The 18,981-nt window shown below is 47.3% G+C and overlaps 1 protein-coding gene across 3 annotated transcripts in view; it reads left to right on the plus strand.

Moving 5' to 3' along the window:
- Positions 1–18,981, plus strand: part of LOC144169070 (acetylcholinesterase-like) — a 295,512-nt gene that overhangs the window by 98,272 nt on the left and 178,259 nt on the right. The window contains exon 1 of one of the 3 annotated variants that reach the window (XM_077698071.1): positions 15,861–15,961. The exons of the other annotated variants lie outside the window; for them this stretch is intronic. The gene's annotated coding sequence lies outside the window, so the exon portion shown is untranslated. Of the gene's footprint in view, positions 1–15,860; positions 15,962–18,981 lie in introns of those variants that run through there. 3 annotated transcript variants of the gene reach the window in all.

Below are 18,981 nucleotides of genomic sequence, written 5' to 3' on the forward strand. Positions count from 1 at the left end.
CATTGCTATTTGGCTCCTCCAATTATGTTGGCGGTATTATTAACAGCGGAAGTGTTGCAGGTCCAGCCTTTTCGTCCGTCTGCTGTGGGTCGTGCGTCAGGCAGCGGTAGGAGCAGGTTCTCAGGCCCATCGATAGAGGCAGCAGTGGTCTCGCGGAGACGCGTTGCTCTCGCTCCCACTCGTGGGAGGAGAGGAGAGAGAGCCTTCCGCCTCTGACGTATTGGCGGTGAGCGCGAACACAGGCGGCGCTGCGAAGCGCGCCTCCGTGACGTCAGCTTAGGGATTCTCGCATTTTTTTGTCGTCTGCTTCACTCAGGATCGCTCTCCCTGCTGTTTCTTTGCGCTCGGTCAACCAGAATTGGCGTGTGGGTAACTTTTTATCACAATAATAGGCTTAAAATTGCATACACTAGCTCATGGTGTCAGTTAAAGTATAGTTTTGGATACCGCTACGGGAGAAACATTGCCGGCGCCACCCCATTCCTTGCGAAGCCGGTCCTGTGCGGAGCGCGAAGAGTCGGAGTTAGGCGTCAGCTTCTCATGTAAGCATTCGAACAAAGGAACAGTCAGCTGCTAATAACCGACAACAGCGAAAATGGAAGACCAAAACCAATTCTAGGCCTTCAGGGTTGTCGGCTTTGGCAGAAGGCATCACGATTCCCGGTAATCATATGTGAGGTAAACAGTTTTTGCAACCTTGCCGAACGCTCGAACGCGTTTTGTCACATCACTTTACGTTGTCAAGGCATGAAAGTTTGCCGACATGCACTATAGACTGCAAAAACTGTAGGTTGAGTTCCAAATAACCCCGTGTTTATATACGCGCTTGCTGATTCTATACCAGGCATCTAACCAGTATGGAGGTTTATTGAGCAAAACGAGTCACGTCTTCGTTAAATTTATAGTAACACATATATGTTTGTTAATACCTGAAGGGATATTTCGGAACATTTTGCACAGCCATATCTTCCCGATATTCGGATATGCGTTATAGGAAAACTGCACTCAAGAGGAGGGGGAGGAGTAAGGGGTGGAGGGGAAAACTTTGTCTAACAATTAAATCGACCTGGTTAGTGGGCCAGGTCCTCAGTCCAGGACAAGAGAGTAAAAGTAATCATAGAACGCCATCCCGAGTAGAATAGGATTTGTTCTTTGCGCCTGGAAGGGTTGAAAAGCAATAAAGAGCTACTTCGAATTCTTCTTCGGTTTCGAGTCTTGTAATATATGCAGGTATACTATTTATTACGTTAGTTAGCGAGTATATCATGCCTTCAACACCGTAATCATGTCATCATTGTTCGAGTGGAGAGTCAGTTCGTTATGATAACGATATAATTACGATAGAAATTCGGAGCAAAAAAGCCGCCTTCGAGTACTGTGGACCACGTTGTTTAGGGCGCGATCGAGGTGGCGTAGCACAAACCTTCTCATTGTATTTGCATGTGAATAAACAAAGCACGCTGCGGATATGCACCTTCTTGCACGCAGCCGTAATGAAGGCCAATTTGTGAAGAAGGGAATGTATGCCATACAAAATGAAGGAAATATCCACACGACCTTTGTGAGGCTCCCAAACATCCCGAAACCTCCTAATAAGAAGTTGGTGATGGCGCAGAAAAATTAATGCGTTGGGCAGAAAAAAAAAGCAAGAAAAATTAATCCGATACAAGGCAACAACGAAATAAACAGAAGAAAGCCACTTTATTTCCTTCTGTGCGATGAGCGTGTAGAGGCCGCTGCTTGGTACGTAGTATTAGACTGTTGAGTCTTCATAGGATCATCTCAAAAATACTGCAGGTAAGCCTACGCATTTTGAATACTTATTGAGAAGCTCTGATCGCTGATCCTCGCGAATAAGCAAGAAAGGACGAGTTACACACGATCTTCTGACCGATACTCTGAAGAAAGTTGTTCTCTATCGCTTCGTGTGTTGCAAACTTGTGGGGGATACAGCTTCAAATTATTCAGATGCGTCAGAAGCTGGCAAAATAACTGAGTCGCTAGAAATACGCTTTTTAACGCACTACAGCAACGAAGCGGGCGATTTCTAGCCCAGGCACTGTTGCCCCTCACTAGCGGAGTGTAGCAGACGACAGCGGCGCGAATCCCTAAGCCGACATCAGAGCTAGGGGGCGCCACTCAAAGATCTCACCGCCAATAGCTGCCGATTCTTTTGCGCGAAATGTAGGATTTGCGCGGTGACGGCGCTGCTGTTTTCGGGCGAGCACCCGCTACGTTCGAGCCGACACAAGGCCACCACAGCTCCGCTGCCCAATTGTTGGTTTAATTTTGTTTAAGGCGGATACATCGTTCACTTTTAGGCATGTGGTAGTCGCCCAACATCGATAAAATGTCTAATCGCTTTTTTTTAGTGGAGCGTTTAAAGCCCATTAAGGTCAGCGTCAGGGGTAGTTACGCGCACAAATTACTAATTTGCATATTCCAGCATTGCTTCAACGTATTCAAATTGCAAACTTGTGTAATCCCTACAATTTCTTTATTTTTCTGTTTTCATTTTAATCAATATCAAGCTATTGCAGTTACCACGTGGCTTAAATATTTTTTTGCAATTCGTAATTGCCAGTTATGTTCTTGAAATAATTGAGGCAAATTCATTTAAATATAACAATAAAGGCCATGTAGGTGTGCTGCGCCCTTTTATAAATGTGGGCGTCACACTAATTTTCACTAGGTGGCTGGAATGAGCGAGCTTAGTGCGTAATATTCTGATGCACTATCAACTTTGGGTGATTAACTATTTTGACGCAATATCGACGAACAAACCAACTGGTAAAACATCGCTAATAGCGCTGCACAACAAACCAGCTGTTTCGAGTTTCTGTTGCTGCCGATTATTTATGAGTCTTTGTTTCTGAATGCAGTGAAAGAGGTAGGCGTTCTGACGATTCGATTAAGGTACTTTCGAGTTATAGAGAGAGATAGAGAGAAATAAAGAGAGGCAGGGCAAGCGTGGAGGAGGGGGCGCTTTAATGGTCATACCTCGGCAAAACTGGGCGCCACTCACTCACACTCACACAGAAAAATATATTTTGCATCACGCACTCACTCACAATCACGCTCACCAGCAGCCCTCACCACTCGCACTCAGGCTCACTACGTGCCCTCCACCACTCGCCCCCACTCGCGCTCACGCTCACCACACGCCGTGACCACTCGACTCACTTGCGCTCACACTCACCGCTCGCCATCACCGCTCGCACTCACTCGCCATCACCACTTGCACTCACGCTTATCATTCGCCGTCACCACCCGCACTCACTCGCACTCGTGCTCGCCAGTGGTCGTCTCCCCTGGCACGCGAGTGTGTGCAGAAGACCCTCCATGAGCCATGAAACCGAACAGTATTAGTGCATTACGGCGTCAGAAGGCCACCCAAATAATATTCCTAAATCACCACGCCACCAGAGAATTAATTCTAGGGTGCCCCATTGCAGGAGCTCAGTGACGGTATATTTCCGAAGCTAAAATCAATCCCGCCATTAACAACCACCACAGCGAGCGGCTCCTGCGATGAATGGCCAACAGAGAGTACAAGCGCAAATAGTGGCGCTCACCGCGGTTAGCCGCGCAAATGGCGCGAGTAGCGCGAGTACACTCCCGAGTGGTGAGCGGGGCTCACGGCGAGTGCCACTCGCACTAGCAAGTGGTGAGCGGGGCTCCCAGCGAGTTGCTCTCGCACTCGCGAGTGGTGAGCGGGGCTCACGGCGAGTGCCACTCGCACTAGCAAGTGGTGAGCGGGGCTCCCAGCGAGTTGCTCTCGCACTCGCGAGTGGTGAGCGGGGCTCACGGCGAGTGCCACTCGCACTAGCAAGTGGTGAGCGGGGCTCCCAGCGAGTTGCTCTCGCACTCGCGAGTGGTGAGCGGGGCTCACGGCGAGTGCCACTCGCACTAGCAAGTGGTCAGCGGGGCTCCCAGCGAGTTGCTCTCGCACTCGCGAGTGGTGAGTGGGGCTCACTGCGCGGGGGGCTCGCACTCACTCGCACTCACAGTGGCCAGTCCAAACCTATGGCGAGGCTTACTCACCCCTCACTCATGAGTGGTGAGTGGGGTCTGTGTGAGTGGACTCGTGGGCGAGCCTGCCAACCTAAGTTAATGTTACAGAGAAATCGTGCAGGCAGAGAGCAGGGCTTGCTGGCCCATACGGAATTAAAAGGGCGAAAAATACGTTCGATTTGCCGTTTGACGCAATGGTAGAAAAAGTGCGATCGGCACATGCCGCTTTTACATATTTAACGCTGCAGCCACCACGCCCAATTTATTCAGTGCTCTAGTGAACAACGTCATTAAGCAGCATTTTTGATAAATATGTTGATATTCACGGCACAGTCTGGTCATCCATGCACCTTATATGTACATAATCGTATGACATCACTTACAGACATTAGCAAGCCAGAATAGGCCATGTGCTCAACTTAATACAGCGGGCGTTCATTCTTGTCGTACTTTTAATTTTAAATTATATGCCGGAATGAAGAATATTTTGAACGTTTCATTGACGTCAAATAGAATTTTATATGGAACGTTATGAATAGATTACTCAGCCGGAAAATTTTAAAATACCTTCGCGTATTATCAGCATCGCTTTAAGAGCAGACTGTGATTCAAGCAGTATATCAGCGGGAGGACTTTCTGAGAGCATATTCGTTGTAAATAAGATAAGACCGCAATAAACTGTATTTCTAAATTAAAGAAAAGCCTCCCAAAAATTTCTATTCAGTCCCCCGGCGAGGCGATTGAGCGCACGCCTTGACTTACGTTCGTGGGGCTCGTATTCTACCCGAAGTCTTAATTAGTATTTTCTTGTTGGTGATTTGCACACACAGTCCCCGTTGGACAATGGAGCTGTCTGTAATCTGAGGGGCATACCACTGTGGTTTACTGAGGAAGCACTTTGGGAAAAAATCAACGCACACTATAACCGCGAAAGTGATATACTGCGGAACAGTCCATTACTCATCACGACCCGAGCTGAGTGAAACCCAGGCCCATCGTGTTCCCAGCGGTGACTCCTAGACGACTGTCGCGCTTCTTGCTTGGGATTTGGCGAATTGGTTAGTATTGACTACAAATTTTAGCTTAAACGAAAACCCTAGGACGTTAAAACGGAAAGACGGACTGATACTGTACTTGTTTCCTTTCTACCGTCCTTGGCGTTTCATTCAAGCAGAAATTAGCGGTGTCCTCGCTCTTCTTCGCCTCGTTAAGCGCGCGGGCTCCTCATGACGTGACCGCGAAGGCTGAGCAGTTCCAGGAAGCCGGCCTCGGTCACATTCGAAGCCGTGCCTGTTGCACCCGAATTCCGACACGCACGCACATGGCCATTCTCAAACGACCGACACGGCGGGTGGCCGGAACACTTGTCTCTCGTTCTCGGCAGTGCCTCCTCCGCGTGCCGCCGCTCCTATAGGCGAGAGAAGAATTAGAGTCATTCCATGCTTCAAGGACTCTGGCAGAACGGAGAGAAGCACGTTAGGCAAGCTCCCTACTTTGTAGCAGGGAAACGCCAGTCACACACGCAATACCTTTAACAGAAAGGCCCGCGATCACTTCGAAATACCTTGCAACGACGTCGCACCGCTCTCTTTTCAACAGCAGACGTTGCGCCGTCCAGCGTTACCAGACAAAAATACCAAGAAAAAAACCGAGCGCACGTGCGCCTCGTGAGCAGCGCCTCGTAAGCAGCGCCGCGCGTCGGTCAGGCTTGAAAGGGGGATTGCGCCAGGTGAGGAGCTCGCAAAAAATACGAGGAAAAAATGGCCGCGTATCTGCTCCTTTCGTTGCAAATGTCGACGAAATACGGTAGTCGAAGGGCACCTCTCCCGAGTAAACGCCTCCCTTCTCTTTCCCGCTCACCTCCCATGCTGCTGCTCTCCCGTCTAGTTCCTGCCAAGATTACACGCTTGTAACGGTTTGCGCAAGTCAGTTTAAATTTACCGCGCTCCACTGCTCCAAGTCGGCTGCCTCGATCCCGGCGCTGCCGTACGGCGGAGACGCGCGTGAATCGAGGCACCCTACTCACGCGTTTATAGAGCACAGTTTCCCTACTCCACGTGCGCTCCAAGCGCAACGTGGAACCTATCTATAGCGGAACCTTTCATTACTGTTGCCGTTTGATTTCTTAAAATGCCGTCAGGAGCTATAGTGGCGCGGGCAACAGCAGGCGATTGTTTTTTACAGCTGATTTAGTATTTCATTTGCTATCGCAAAAACCAAGCATCCATAACTTTTTTAATAAAGGAACACTGCACATATCACTTATGTATTGATTTTCTGCCTTATATTTTTTTCCCTTTATTCATACTTTATTCGAAGAAACCAAAATACATCGTGTGCTACAGGGACAGAGACTAAAGGGTAAATCACCTGACGAGGACTCTATCCCTCTGCAGTTCAACAGCGGTGTGTGTACATTTTACGCAAAAGATATAGACAGTTTGGGTATCTGTACAGAGCAAGTCTGCCAAAAAAATTCTAAAGCAACTGCTCTAGTAAAAGAACATAAAAAAAATAACTACATTTACAATATATACGAGCAAGTTCACAACATAATATAAAGCAGCTGATACAACCGATACAGAAAGAAAAAAACCGCTTACAACTGATCAAATTGTTGCACCAATAGTACATGCATTTCTCATGATACAGTGTATAACTATACAAATGTGTGCAATGCTTCTCTAAGCATGGTAACACCATTCACAAAAATAAAGAAAGCAAGAAAGAGAAAAACACAATTTCTGCTAGATCACGTGAACAAAAAAAATAGCAGGCAACATAAATTGGTATAGTGGTGACCCAGGGACTGCAATAAATTTTTAATATGCTGTTTAAACGCGCTTACTGAACGCGTGAAATCTTTTTTACCATTTAATTGATTAAGTATAAACAATCAATACAGCGTAATGTCCTGTTCTTGTTCAAGAATGCTGACAAGTATGAACATTGCCACCGGACTTAGACGTTTAGATTTGGGTGTGGGTATTGAAAACTATTGCGCAGCTTCGCCTCTGTTTCACTTTGGCCGGGTGTCTGAATCGAGTAACAGACAGACAGACAGACAGACAGACAGACAGACAGACAGACAGACAGACAGACAGACAGATCAAAATTTCTGCTTTTAAGTAGCCCAAGAAAGACTATCGTCTTTTATAAACTACCTCTAGCAGAAGCAACTGATGATTGCTCAGACGAATTACTCCCTCACTCCACAAACAGTGTCGGTTTTAAAACCGATGTCAAATATCTCGGGTACCTCCACACCTGACGAGGGTGTATTTTGTGTACGTATAATGATGGCGAAAAAAAAAACACGAAACATGCTGCTGCCGAAAACAAGCCGCAATTCTCTTCGACTTTGGAAATGTAATTCTTATTTATAAATGTCTCAAACGTCTAACTTCACCGATTACCGGGAAGTAAAAGCAACTTTTCGGCGCACGATAAAGATCCCCAGGTGGTCAAAATTAATCCGGAGCCCTCCACTACGGTGCGCCTCATCTCCTGCGTTGCGTCGGCGCGTTAAACCACACAATCAATCAATCAAGTAAAAGCAACTGCCAACCGGGGAATGCGTTGCTTCGTTCTCCGTTTTGTGTGCTAAGTAAGTAAATCATATATATTACAAAGTGATTAGCACACCAATTGATTTATTAAAACTCGGTGGTCTGCACGGTCCAAAGCATTAGGCTTTTTTTCACCCGAAGCACCAAAACCTTCAGGATTTTTATCGGAGTGGCCTTTAAGCGAGCGTTCGCGGCCGCCTGAGTCCGTGCCAGTGACCGCAAGACAAATACTGATTACGAGACTCCTACGGACCCAAAAGGGCAAAGTGCTTTTTGAAGGGCCCAGAGCAGACGAGTCACAGCGGATCGAATTGAATGACGTGGCGGAAGGTGAGGAAAGTTCGCGCGCACTGTTTCGAGTGTCCCCTGTCCGCTCGTCTGCAGACGGCAAAAAAGTAAAACAGAGCGTCCGATATATCATTACCTGTAGCACGTCTATGCACGTGCAGGAGATCAGGCACGACACCAGAAATAGCCCCGCTGTATCGAACGAACCATGACGCGTGGTGGTGGTGGTGGTGGGAGGGGGGCGTTCTTACTCCATTTATCTGCATGAGGTTTTATCTTCAGTCATTTTTATCCTGTGTGCACTCCCTTTATCCTTTTGCCATCACTTACTCCATTTATCTGGGTGTGCTTTTCTCAGTACTCCATTTTTGTGTTTAGTCCCTTTAGCCGGGTTTATTTATATTTACTCCTTTTTACCAATTTTCTGTTTTAAAGGTTAATGGTCAGAAAGAGATGCCTATCATGGGGCGGGCTGCACGCGCAAAGTTCAAAGGCGCACCACTAATTACGACACGACGAGGACGTACGTACAGCGTAGGGAGCGCCGCTTAGCCACCGGACGCGGTATTTTATTCTCACGAATCTTTATCTCCTTGTTTTTACTTTGTTTTTGTTTTCACATACTTTGTAGCTCCTCAATGGCGAGGCACGTTCCGCCTTGCGCTTGAAGCCACTCTCGCGCGCCGGTTTCTCCCTATCGTTAATTAGAAGAAACACCCTGAGGCGATAAATTCCAAAGGCGGAGTTTTTTCGTGGAAGCATGCCGTACATATTTTTTGCTTCATTTTTATGCCGCCACGTGCGCTCACTTAGCTGAGTAGTTCGCTTTTTGTGTCTTGTTCCTTTGTATCTTGTACGAACTAGCATATAGAAGTACGTATACCTGAATATGCGAACAAAAGCCTTCGGGACGCGAGTGCTGCAAATGGAGTACACGGGCTGCGGCGTCCAGCAATCTGATATTAAATATTTGCAGCTTTGTTATTTTCCGCTTTTCGAAAAAAAAACTCCTGTACAGACAAGTTCCACTTCGTATACTACCGATTCCTTTAATTTACTTGAATTTTAATTGCGTCTTATTTTATAGGGAGTGTATATGACTCTGGAAGCGTGAGGAAAACGCTGTATCATATACAACTTGAAAAAGCTCCACGCTCCCACAGATTGCATCGCGGAGCAGTGTCAGAACAGCTCAGTGGAAAAAAACAATCAATACGGCAGTAACAAATTCCCGCACAGTTTAGGTCAGCCAATGGCGCAACACACTCAAACGTAAAGAATGAGGCAAAAAAGGCCAAATAACCAAAAATACAGCAAACAATTTACAGAGAATGCAGAAGACACCGCACAAAAACCCATCCGAACAATACAGCATATGGTTTTAAATCTCACTGTCACAGGAGATGTTGATAATGGCATTTATTGCTTTGAAGCTTACTATATTAATTTTCTGAATGTTCTGACTACAAAGTCATTCAAGTAACCTTGGCAGAGTGATTTCTATCATTTCTCGTCCATATTTAGTTTGATATGTTTTAACTCACCATGGTTCGTCATATCGAGTTGTGTAGATAAAAGCAGTTAATTGCAGGTTGGCCTAAGTTGTCAAAAAACCATACTCAGTGTTTAAATCTTGTTTGAATGTCCTACAAATTCGATATTTACATAGCTTTGTAACTGGAATTACATCATATTTATTGAACAATCCTTGAGTGTGTAAGGTCGCAGGCACGTTTTCGACTATTTTCAAAAACCTTTTTTGTAGCAAGAAAATTTTCTGATGGTTTCCTTGAGCTGTGGACCCTCCAAATTAATGACAGTAATTCATTCTATGGGAGACTAATGTAATATAAATCAGCATCACGAGCTTTCGCGGCAGTATGTATAGATGACGGTACGCGAGTCCTATTATTTGAGATAGCTTAGCGGCCACCGTGTGTACGTGCACGTCCCAAGAAAGATTTTTTTGAAAGACAACACGTAGCACATAAAACGCAGGTGCGGGTTCGATTGGCATTCAGTTTAACAGGACGGGTTGATCAACTATAACCGTTTTATTCTTGCTTCGGAATAACATTGCTTTTGTTTTGGCGGTGTTTATTATTAAACCATTTCTAAGAGCCTATTGATTTAATTTATCCAGCTTAAGGTTTGCTTTTTGAACGAAGTAATTGCTTGTTTTGCCAGTTACAAATATGCTTGTATCATCTGCAAAGATAATAAATGTAGTGTCGGGGCTTATAGTTAAAGTGTCTTTTATATATATATTAAAGAGGAAAGGGGCTAAAATGATACATTGCGGTACGCCACTGGGTATTCGCAATAGATCAGGTAGGAATCTCTGATCCCAAGAGGCTGCGATCCCTCGATAGCCATAGCGCTCCAGTTTCTGTATCAAAAGTTTGTGGTTGGGAGGATCGAATGCTTTCGTGAAATCTATAAACACCCCCAGTACTAGCTCTCCCTCTTCTAATGTTGCCAGGATAAGTTCATTTTGCCCCAATAAAGCTAATTCTGTTCCACATCCTTTACGGGAGCCAAACTGCGATGGAATTAGCAGTTTATGTTTCTGCTCAAATGCTGTAAATCTGCTCAGAAGGACATTTTCTTAATCTTTTGATATAACAGACAGTATGAAGAGAGGGCGGTAGTTATTCATCTCATTTTTATCTTCTTCTGATGACGTGCAGTACCACGAGCCACCTGCATTTCGTATGGAAAGCTTGCTTGGTTTAGACGAAGGTTAAAAGGTAGGCAACTCTTGGCGCAAGAAGATCTGAAACAAACTTTAGTGGTTTATTTGCACGCCATTATTGCCTTCATCGGTACTATTGTTACACGTAGCTTGTAGCTACAGGAATGTTTTAAAGGCGTGAAAAGAAGCCTGGTATACATGTTTCTGTGCAAAATCATGTAATTTTTGTACGTGGTTCGCAGTCTGTACGATATAAACACTAATAAGCCAAAACACCCGGAATAACTCTCCTCAACAGGAACACTATGACGACAACATGCATGTATTTGCTTCCTGCCTTCTGCCTAGCTTGACAAACACTTGCTTGACATTCACAATGCATAAGAAGTTCCTTAAGTGTCTTCTGAAGTCAAAAATAAATTTTAAGAAATTATAAAGTGGGCGGACTTCGTGGTTTAGTTGGCTGCGCTTCACAAATGTTCGGGTGAAGTGCTGGATCAAGCTACAGGATGCCCCTGCAGCTCAGGGCTCGTAAACGCTCCTTCGCATTTCTTAAAGGAGCCATGAAGAGAAAATACAACTTCGTGTAATTTGAAAGAACTAGGATTCAGTATCTCACTCAGCTCCATTACAGCCACAAAAGATGTTTTTTAACGAAAAAAAAGCAAGAAGTATTTAAAAACTTTCAAATATTGCGCCACAGTGACGTGTTATGAGCAAGAATTACGTCATACGGGTCAACAATAAAACATAATTTTCAATGCGTTAACTGCACTTTAGCATTCAAGTGATGCGGTCAAATGGAACTAGAGGCCCCATTGCAGATGTCCAGTCATGTGTCGTCGCGACAGGTCGGTTAGGCGGCCACCAATCGCACAAACAAGGTTCCGTGACGTCATAGAAAAGTTGCGGGAAATTGGCTAGGGGGTCGCGACTGCTTCAAACGTTTTCTTCAATATCTCCGTTATTTGTTCGAAGATTGCGATGATATTGGTATCATTGTTATCTGGACTAAGCAGTCTTTCTAATAAACCCAACTTGTATTTTGTCTTCATGGCTCCTTTAAGGGTGGGGAGGAAAGAGATGAGGGGGGTGGGTTGATGAGCGTGTGAGACAACGAGGTGGGCAGTGCTGGCAGGCATACGTAAAGCGTGAGGGGGAATGAGAAAGTGAATAGTGAAGTTATAGTACGTGCATGCTTTTAGTCGGCGCCAGATTCCGGATTCTTCGACCGAAAGCGTTGGGTAGGGCGCATTGGGCGGTTGCCGAATGGGAGGATGGTGACATGCGATGCATGTGAAGTAGGGGGAAGAGGACGGGATGAGACCGTCGTAGGGGCTGAGCATGTCGGCCCTGTAGGAAAGGCCTGGAAGTGAAGCTCACGACGCGCAGGACGGGCTGCTTCGTTCCCAGCGAGTGAGGCATGTCCAAGGGACCATTATGGCTCGTGCAGATGCGGCAAAATTTGAAACGAAGGACCGGTAGGTGTTTCTGCAGCTATTTCTCAATGCGTATCAGCAATGCAAAGTAGCAAGCAAACAAATAGTTGTCTCACATATTTCACACATGCGCTGCACCGCGTCAGGGGATAAATGCATTAATGTTGTGAGATGGCTTCAAGACAAGCTCGTCCGAGTCGCAAGTTTATGTTACGACATGGACCAAAAGACGTGCACATGCTAGACGATGAACGACTACGAAAGAAATGGGAACAAAGGGGTGAGTGAATAGGAGCGGGCTCGTCTGGCCGTCCAGAAACCTCACGTACATGCGAATACCATTGCTACCCCGTAATTGCTACCCCGTCATCTGTAACTCCGTACACGGTCCCACTGATCTGCGTGGCCGGCGGAAAGAAGAAAATCAAAGCCCCTATCTTAAATTAAGATAAGGACGCCTAAAGCTCGAACCTTTCTCCTGCACACAACCCGAGTCAAAGTTAAAGTCCAAAGTCCAGACTGCTTCGACCGTGTCCGTATCGCGCAATTGGATAGACGTCGGCTTCGATTCCGACCCCGGGAAGCGTTGTTTTCGCCAGGCGCTCGATGTGTCTTCCCTTATCTGCATCATCGTTTTGTCATACCCGCCCAAGGACGCGGGTGCGGCTCGCTGCCGCGGCGGCCGCTTTTCTGATGGAGGCGAAAAGTGAAAACGCCCGTGTGTTCGAGATTTCGGCGCACGTTAACGATCCCCAGGTGGACAAACTTAACCCGGAGCCTTCAACTACGGCGCGCCTTATCGCCTGTGTAGCGTCGGCGCGTTACACCCAACCACAGTCAATCAATCAATCAATCAATCAATCAATCAATCAATCAATCAATCAATCAATCAATCAATCAATCAATCAATCAATCAATCAATCAATCAATCAATCAATCAAGCAATCAATCAATCAATTGTTTTGTGAAACCAGTTGTGTAAAGTTTGCTTTCCTGTAGTTCACCTTTCATCAAGACATAGAAAGCTTCCCCTTAATATCGGTGTAGTAGCTACTCATACACAGCATTGATCGATTCAGTTCCTTTCTTGCGCTGTTCACAGTGCTTCTTATACTTTTTCTTATGTTTTAGTCACCAACCGGACGTTTCTCTGGTTAACTTCCCCACGTACCTTGAGTTTTCAGGACGGTAGTCTTTCTTGGGCTACTTAGATGCAAAAATTGTGGTCTGTTTCTCGATCCCTCGGTTCAGCCGTCCGGCTAAACGTTTAAGGAATACTTGAGCGAGAAGTTTATACAGACAAAACTTTTTCAAAGCCCTAAATCTTCAAACACACTTCATATTGCCATCATCAAATCAGAAAAAAATAAACATTCGGCAAATTTGAGTCAAAGCATCAGTACACAACGGGAACTGGCAGTGGTGCTTTAATTGTAAATAAATCTTTTCTGGGTATTTGCGATAGCTAATAAAAATTAGTAGATGGCTTAGCTTGGCTATGCCAGGATATAAGTAGCATGAGCTAAGGTTGAGCTGGTTATTCTTAGGTTTCCTGATTGTGTAGGATTAGCTGATTATCATGCTTACTGCTGCTAAAACGATTTCCAATCCAGTCCAATTCAATCCTATTCAATCCAGTCCAGTCGCGGCGGCGGCGGCTCAGGCGCGCCAGCTGTGCGCCGTTTCGCTCTCCTTCTCTATGGCTATACCACACTGGCAAACGTCCCGCTATATTGCTGCGACGACCGAGCCATCGGTTCCACACCCGGACACCCCTCGCATGATAATCAAGTGGACCGGGCCTCCACGTGCCGCACTTGCGCAGCACGGCTCTCCAGGAGCCACGCGGAACCGCTCAACCTCGGACAGCGTAGCTCACGCGACGGAAAAATACACGTCCATACCAATATTTTGACCCTAAAATCCTGGTCCACGTGGCGTCTTTCCAAGTTCAACGGTATTTGCATTAGATCGCACGTGAGTGGTGGAACGCACGAAAATTAAATTGACTTTAGCAAATATCTTGTGACCCGCCGCGGTGGATCAGTGGCTAAGGCGTTGTGCTGCTGAGCGCGAAACCGCGGGTTCACTTCCCGGCCGCGGCGGCCGCTTTTCTGATGGGGGCGAAAAGCAAAAACGCCCGTGTGTACGAGATTTCGGCGCACGTTAAAGATCCCCAGGTGGTCAAAATTAATCCGGAGCCCTCCACTACGGCGCGCCTCATCGCCTGCGTTGCGTCGGCGCGTTAAACCCTACAATCAATCAAACCAAATCTCTTGTATACTTATAGTGGGAGGAGCGAAACGGAAGGGGAAGAGCATGAGAGATGGGCGAGGGAGATAAGGGAGGCATTGACGTGGCGGAAGAGGAAGAAGACTATCGTCTTTCAACGACATATGCGGCGAAAGGAGCATATACGCGACCAATTTTTCTTCCTTCCTTCCTTCCTTCCTTCCTTCCTTCCTTCCTTCCTTCCTTCCTTCCTACCGTCCTTCCTTCCTGCTTCATCCATGTGATTTGTTATGAGCAAGCTACGTACTTGTGAAACGCAATTATTCACGCAAAAAGCGTATATGCCACATTTGAAGGTCGACCTCAAATGACCTCGGCGTCGACACGAACGATGCAAAACCCCACAGAACTGAGACAGACCAGAAGCGAACGAAAGCATGCCAGCCGTGTGTAAGAGATGAATAGTGGGTTCGAAGGGGATTGTATGATACTAGTAATTGTTAGTAATGTATATCAAAGGGGAGTACGTTGAATTCGAATAGAATAAATATTTATTAGGGATTCATGGTAATTGATTGATTGTAGGGTTTAACGCGCCGACGCAATGCAGTCGATGAGGCGCACCGTAGTGGAGGACTCCGGGTTAGTTTTGGCCACATGTGGGTCTTTAACGTGCGGCAAAATCTCGTACACACGGGCGTTTTTGCTTTTCGCCTCCATCAGGAAAGCGAACCCGCCGCGGCCGGGAAGCGAACCCGCGTTTTCGCGCTCAGCAGCACAACGCCTTAGCCACCCAGCCGCCGCGATTCATGGTAATAAATAGTGGGGTGATTAAAATAGATTACGATGGCTTAAGACGAATTTATACGTTATAATGCAAAATAATCTAGTTTACGGCGGAATAAAATCGATTACGGTGGATTAAGGTTGAATACGAATAATTATGCTCTATTAAGGTGGATTATAACGCATTAAGGTCAGTCAAATAGGGCGTGGATGTATGTCGACACGTTTGTAAAACGTACCTGTCACTTAGTACTCCAGGATTTTGCCTTCAAAGCGCGTAGAAGACTTTATTGTCCCAGGATATTTTCACACCAACTGCTTTGTTTGGTCACATTGAGTTCGATTTTTGCTCTTTAATTAGTTCCTTTGTTCTTTTTCGGTACGTTCGTACTGCTTCGCTACTACAGGTGCGGCTTGCGGACCCGGAAGATCAAAGGCCGCTGAACCGGTTCAAGAGCTATAGCATGTTGCTATCTTTGCATTAGAAAGCTCAAATACATCCACCCTGCCCCACTTAGGCTCAGTGGCGCATGAAAATCTGCGCTAAAAGTAACATACTTCTTTGTTCACATGCCGGCAACATGCCGCCGTTTTTCACTTTTACTCGTACGGAGAGGAATGCCTATACGTATCTACACATACGTGGATCCCTGCGCCCGCAATGTGTCAGGAATATAAATATACGCGACCCAAACAGCACTTGTCAGGCCTTCATGTTATATATAAATTTTGCTTTCTTTCTTTTGCGCACAGCCTGCCAGCTTCGAAATGTTCTATTCTTTTCGTTTTGTTTCTTCCATGGCTTTCGAGAAAAGCAGGTGCGCACAACCCGACCAGCCGGCAACTCCTCGTGGTTTGGTAGGTGCGCAGTAGCTCCAGCGCTCTTTAAGTGCGCATCGTGTTGCGTTGGGTCGACAGTGTTTCGGCGCAAAGTTGAGGTACGTCACCCCGCTATTATGGTTTTATAGTGCACAGCATGCATACGGCCTAGCTATACTGTGTCGCAACGTGATGCTCTTATTCTTCCAGGGCGCACCGCATTTAAACCACGCATTTAAACACCGCATTTAAATCTCGTTAAAATAACGAGAAAAAAGACCGAGCGCACGTGGGCGGGCTCCTCGTGAGGAGCGCCCGGCACCGGCCGGACTTGCGTGTGGGCTTGTGCCACGTGAGAAGCTCGAAAAGGAAACAAGAAAAAAGACCGAGCGCACGTGGGCGGGCTCCTCGTGAGGAGCGCCCGGCACCGGCCGGACTTGCGTGTGGGCTTGTGCCACGTGAGAAGCTCGAAAAGGAAACAAGAAAAAAGACCGAGCGCACGTGAGCATGCGCCTCGTGAGGAGCGCCCGGTGTCGGCCAGCTCAACCTTCGAGAACGCACTGCCCAGAGTGCGTGGCGTGATATCCCGCGTGTTCTTCTCCTCGCCAGTTCACGTGCAGTCGCGCCTGAAGTGGGGAGCACAGACGCCGGGTTCGCGAAGCCGGTTGCCGTAAGTTCTAGCGCGGGCTAACGCGGTCCACTTCAGGAGAGACTTGAAAGGCAGCGGACGAGACAATCCGTGCCTGACAGTGATGGAGAACTTTCAGCGGCAAGTTCGGAAATCCGTGTGAGATGCTACAGTCGGGTCTCCGACGAAGGGAGAAGGGCCGCCACATCTGCTGCTTCTCTAGCCTTGCACCACTACTGCAAGCTGCGGCAATTTTCTTTCGGTCCATCTTCGCGGTGTGTTATGGCTGCATACTTTCCGAGATAATAGCAACACAAAAATCACGGGGGATACATCTAACTTCCCAGTAATTTCAAGGAGAAACTCTAGTGGACCTTTGGTTGACTGCTGTTGAGCTTCGCCCAGTTCTTGACGCTAGCCATGAACACACTCGACTCGTGTGCTCCTCGGCCTCATGGGCCTATGTTGTCCCGGATTCATACTTATTCCTCGGAGTCAAAGCGAAATCTTGTGGACTGATAAACATTACGTATATACATACTGCGATACCAGTTGTATAAGATTTCAGAGCTCCGTGTGAGTCCTGTATTTCATACCTAACCATACATACGTAGCACCCCTGTCCGGGTAGCATTCTCGTCCACCAGCCGCCACATTAAAAACACCCACCGGCAAATGGGCTTACGGTCACAGTCGCGGCCCTGTCGCCATGGTGGCGGCGACCGCCTTCCGCAATAACGTGCTCAGAATCGAAGCAGGCAATCACGTTGATTGCTGGGGAGAACGCGCTCGGCGTAGAACTCGTCTCTCCGATAATGACGCTCTGATCGACGGAGACAAAAAAGGAGATGCACCGGAAAAGGAAAACACCGGCCTTTCAATCGGCTTCCGGCATGTCCTGCGGTCGCCTCATATATCGCTTCTCATGCTGCGGTCGGCGGCCCCATAGGGCTTCCCGTCATATACTAGGGCAAAGCTGGCCGTCGAAAGAATAGATAGAAAGAGCACAAGCCTGGCGGGGTTACGGGATCTCGTGACGAGGGGTCGCGAGGCATTTATGGGACAAGAAAGAAACATTGTGGCTATCGTCGTGTCCCTTGAGAAAATGGACGCTGTAGCTGACTGTGGCTCAAAGAAGGTAACATTAAACCCTCGGCTCATTCCTTTCTTCTGAACTTCCACGTCATGTCGGCTGCGTATCAGATCTTAGAAGTACGCACCAACTTGGAAACGTCGATTCTCCGTGCCATGTCCCTGACTCCGACGCTGATGTGCGCCAGGAGGATTATATGTGCGTTAGCACCACAGCGCAATCGTTATGTTTTCGGCTCCTACAGGTTAACCTGGAAGCATCGGCGAGTTGCTGTAACAAAACGGAATAAAAAACGTTCCAAAAGACAAGCACGACACAGCGGAACTTGTGGCCGTATTCTGAGATTGCCATCCACCCCATGTGTTTCCTCGACTCGGCTGAGGGGAGGATACCGCAATGTTTTACAAGCGAAAATCGCTTTCAAGGATTTCTTGGACTCGAGACTCGCGTGGAGGAGGGATTCAGATACCAGGGTTGGTATCCTAGAAGCATCGGCACCAGATCAGTCGCCTGGAGACATGTAACGTCTGGTTGAATGTGCGCTTCGTGCGTGTGTCTATTTAGGCTCGGTCGCTTTATTCATAAGCCTCCATACTTCCACTGCCAGTCTTCGAGGTGTTCCTGGGTAACCTGTTTCGCCCTCTATTTCGTCATGGTTTGTCACAAATTCGTCATAGTTGCTGATTTCGCTGATTCGTCATAGCACAGATCTTGGCTGTGATCGAATTTCGCTGGGCACGTCCAGCCTATAGGCAAGTACGAGCTGAACCATCGTCTGATCATTTTTGTCTGGTTGACACTGCCCTGTCGTGGTTTCTATTGGCTCTGGTTGACAGATGCTACCACAGCCTTGCGGAGTTCCTTCACGCATTCAGGTGCACCGGTGGTGTGCGCCAGTCGTGTCCTTCGATCGGGTTCTTCGACCGCACTGTTTTCACGTGTTTACGTTGGGCGTGGGACAAACATGTGAGCCATGGCCCGGTTCCATGCAAACATGGCGCACCTTTATTGTCAGTCGATATAGGATGCATCGCGTTTCTCCCCCAACCACTTTTGGAACGTTGTGACCTTCGAACGTGAGCAGATATCCGCCGCGGTAGCTCCGTGGCTAAGGCGTTGTGCTGCTGAGCCCAAAGACGCGGGTTCGATTCCCGGCAGCGGCGGCCGCTTTTGGCCCGTGTGTTAGAGATTTCTGCGCACGCTAAAGATTCCCAGGCAGTCAAAATTAATCCGGAGGCCTCCACTACGGCGGGCCTCATCGCCTGTGTAGCGTCGGCGCGTCAAACTTCGCAATCAATCAATCAGTCCTATCAATTGATCAACCAATCAAATCAATGAATATAAGGTGAGCAAAGCCGTTTTCGACTTGCCCAGCGTTCAGTCTTGGATTATTTTCGTTCGTTGGCTCCCGATTCGCA

This window comes from Haemaphysalis longicornis, unplaced genomic scaffold (genome assembly GCF_048455015.1).
Source record: "Haemaphysalis longicornis isolate Haplotype H1 unplaced genomic scaffold, Haemaphysalis longicornis Haplotype H1 scaffold_2, whole genome shotgun sequence".
In the NCBI taxonomy this organism is placed as follows: Eukaryota; Metazoa; Arthropoda; class Arachnida; order Ixodida; family Ixodidae; genus Haemaphysalis; species Haemaphysalis longicornis.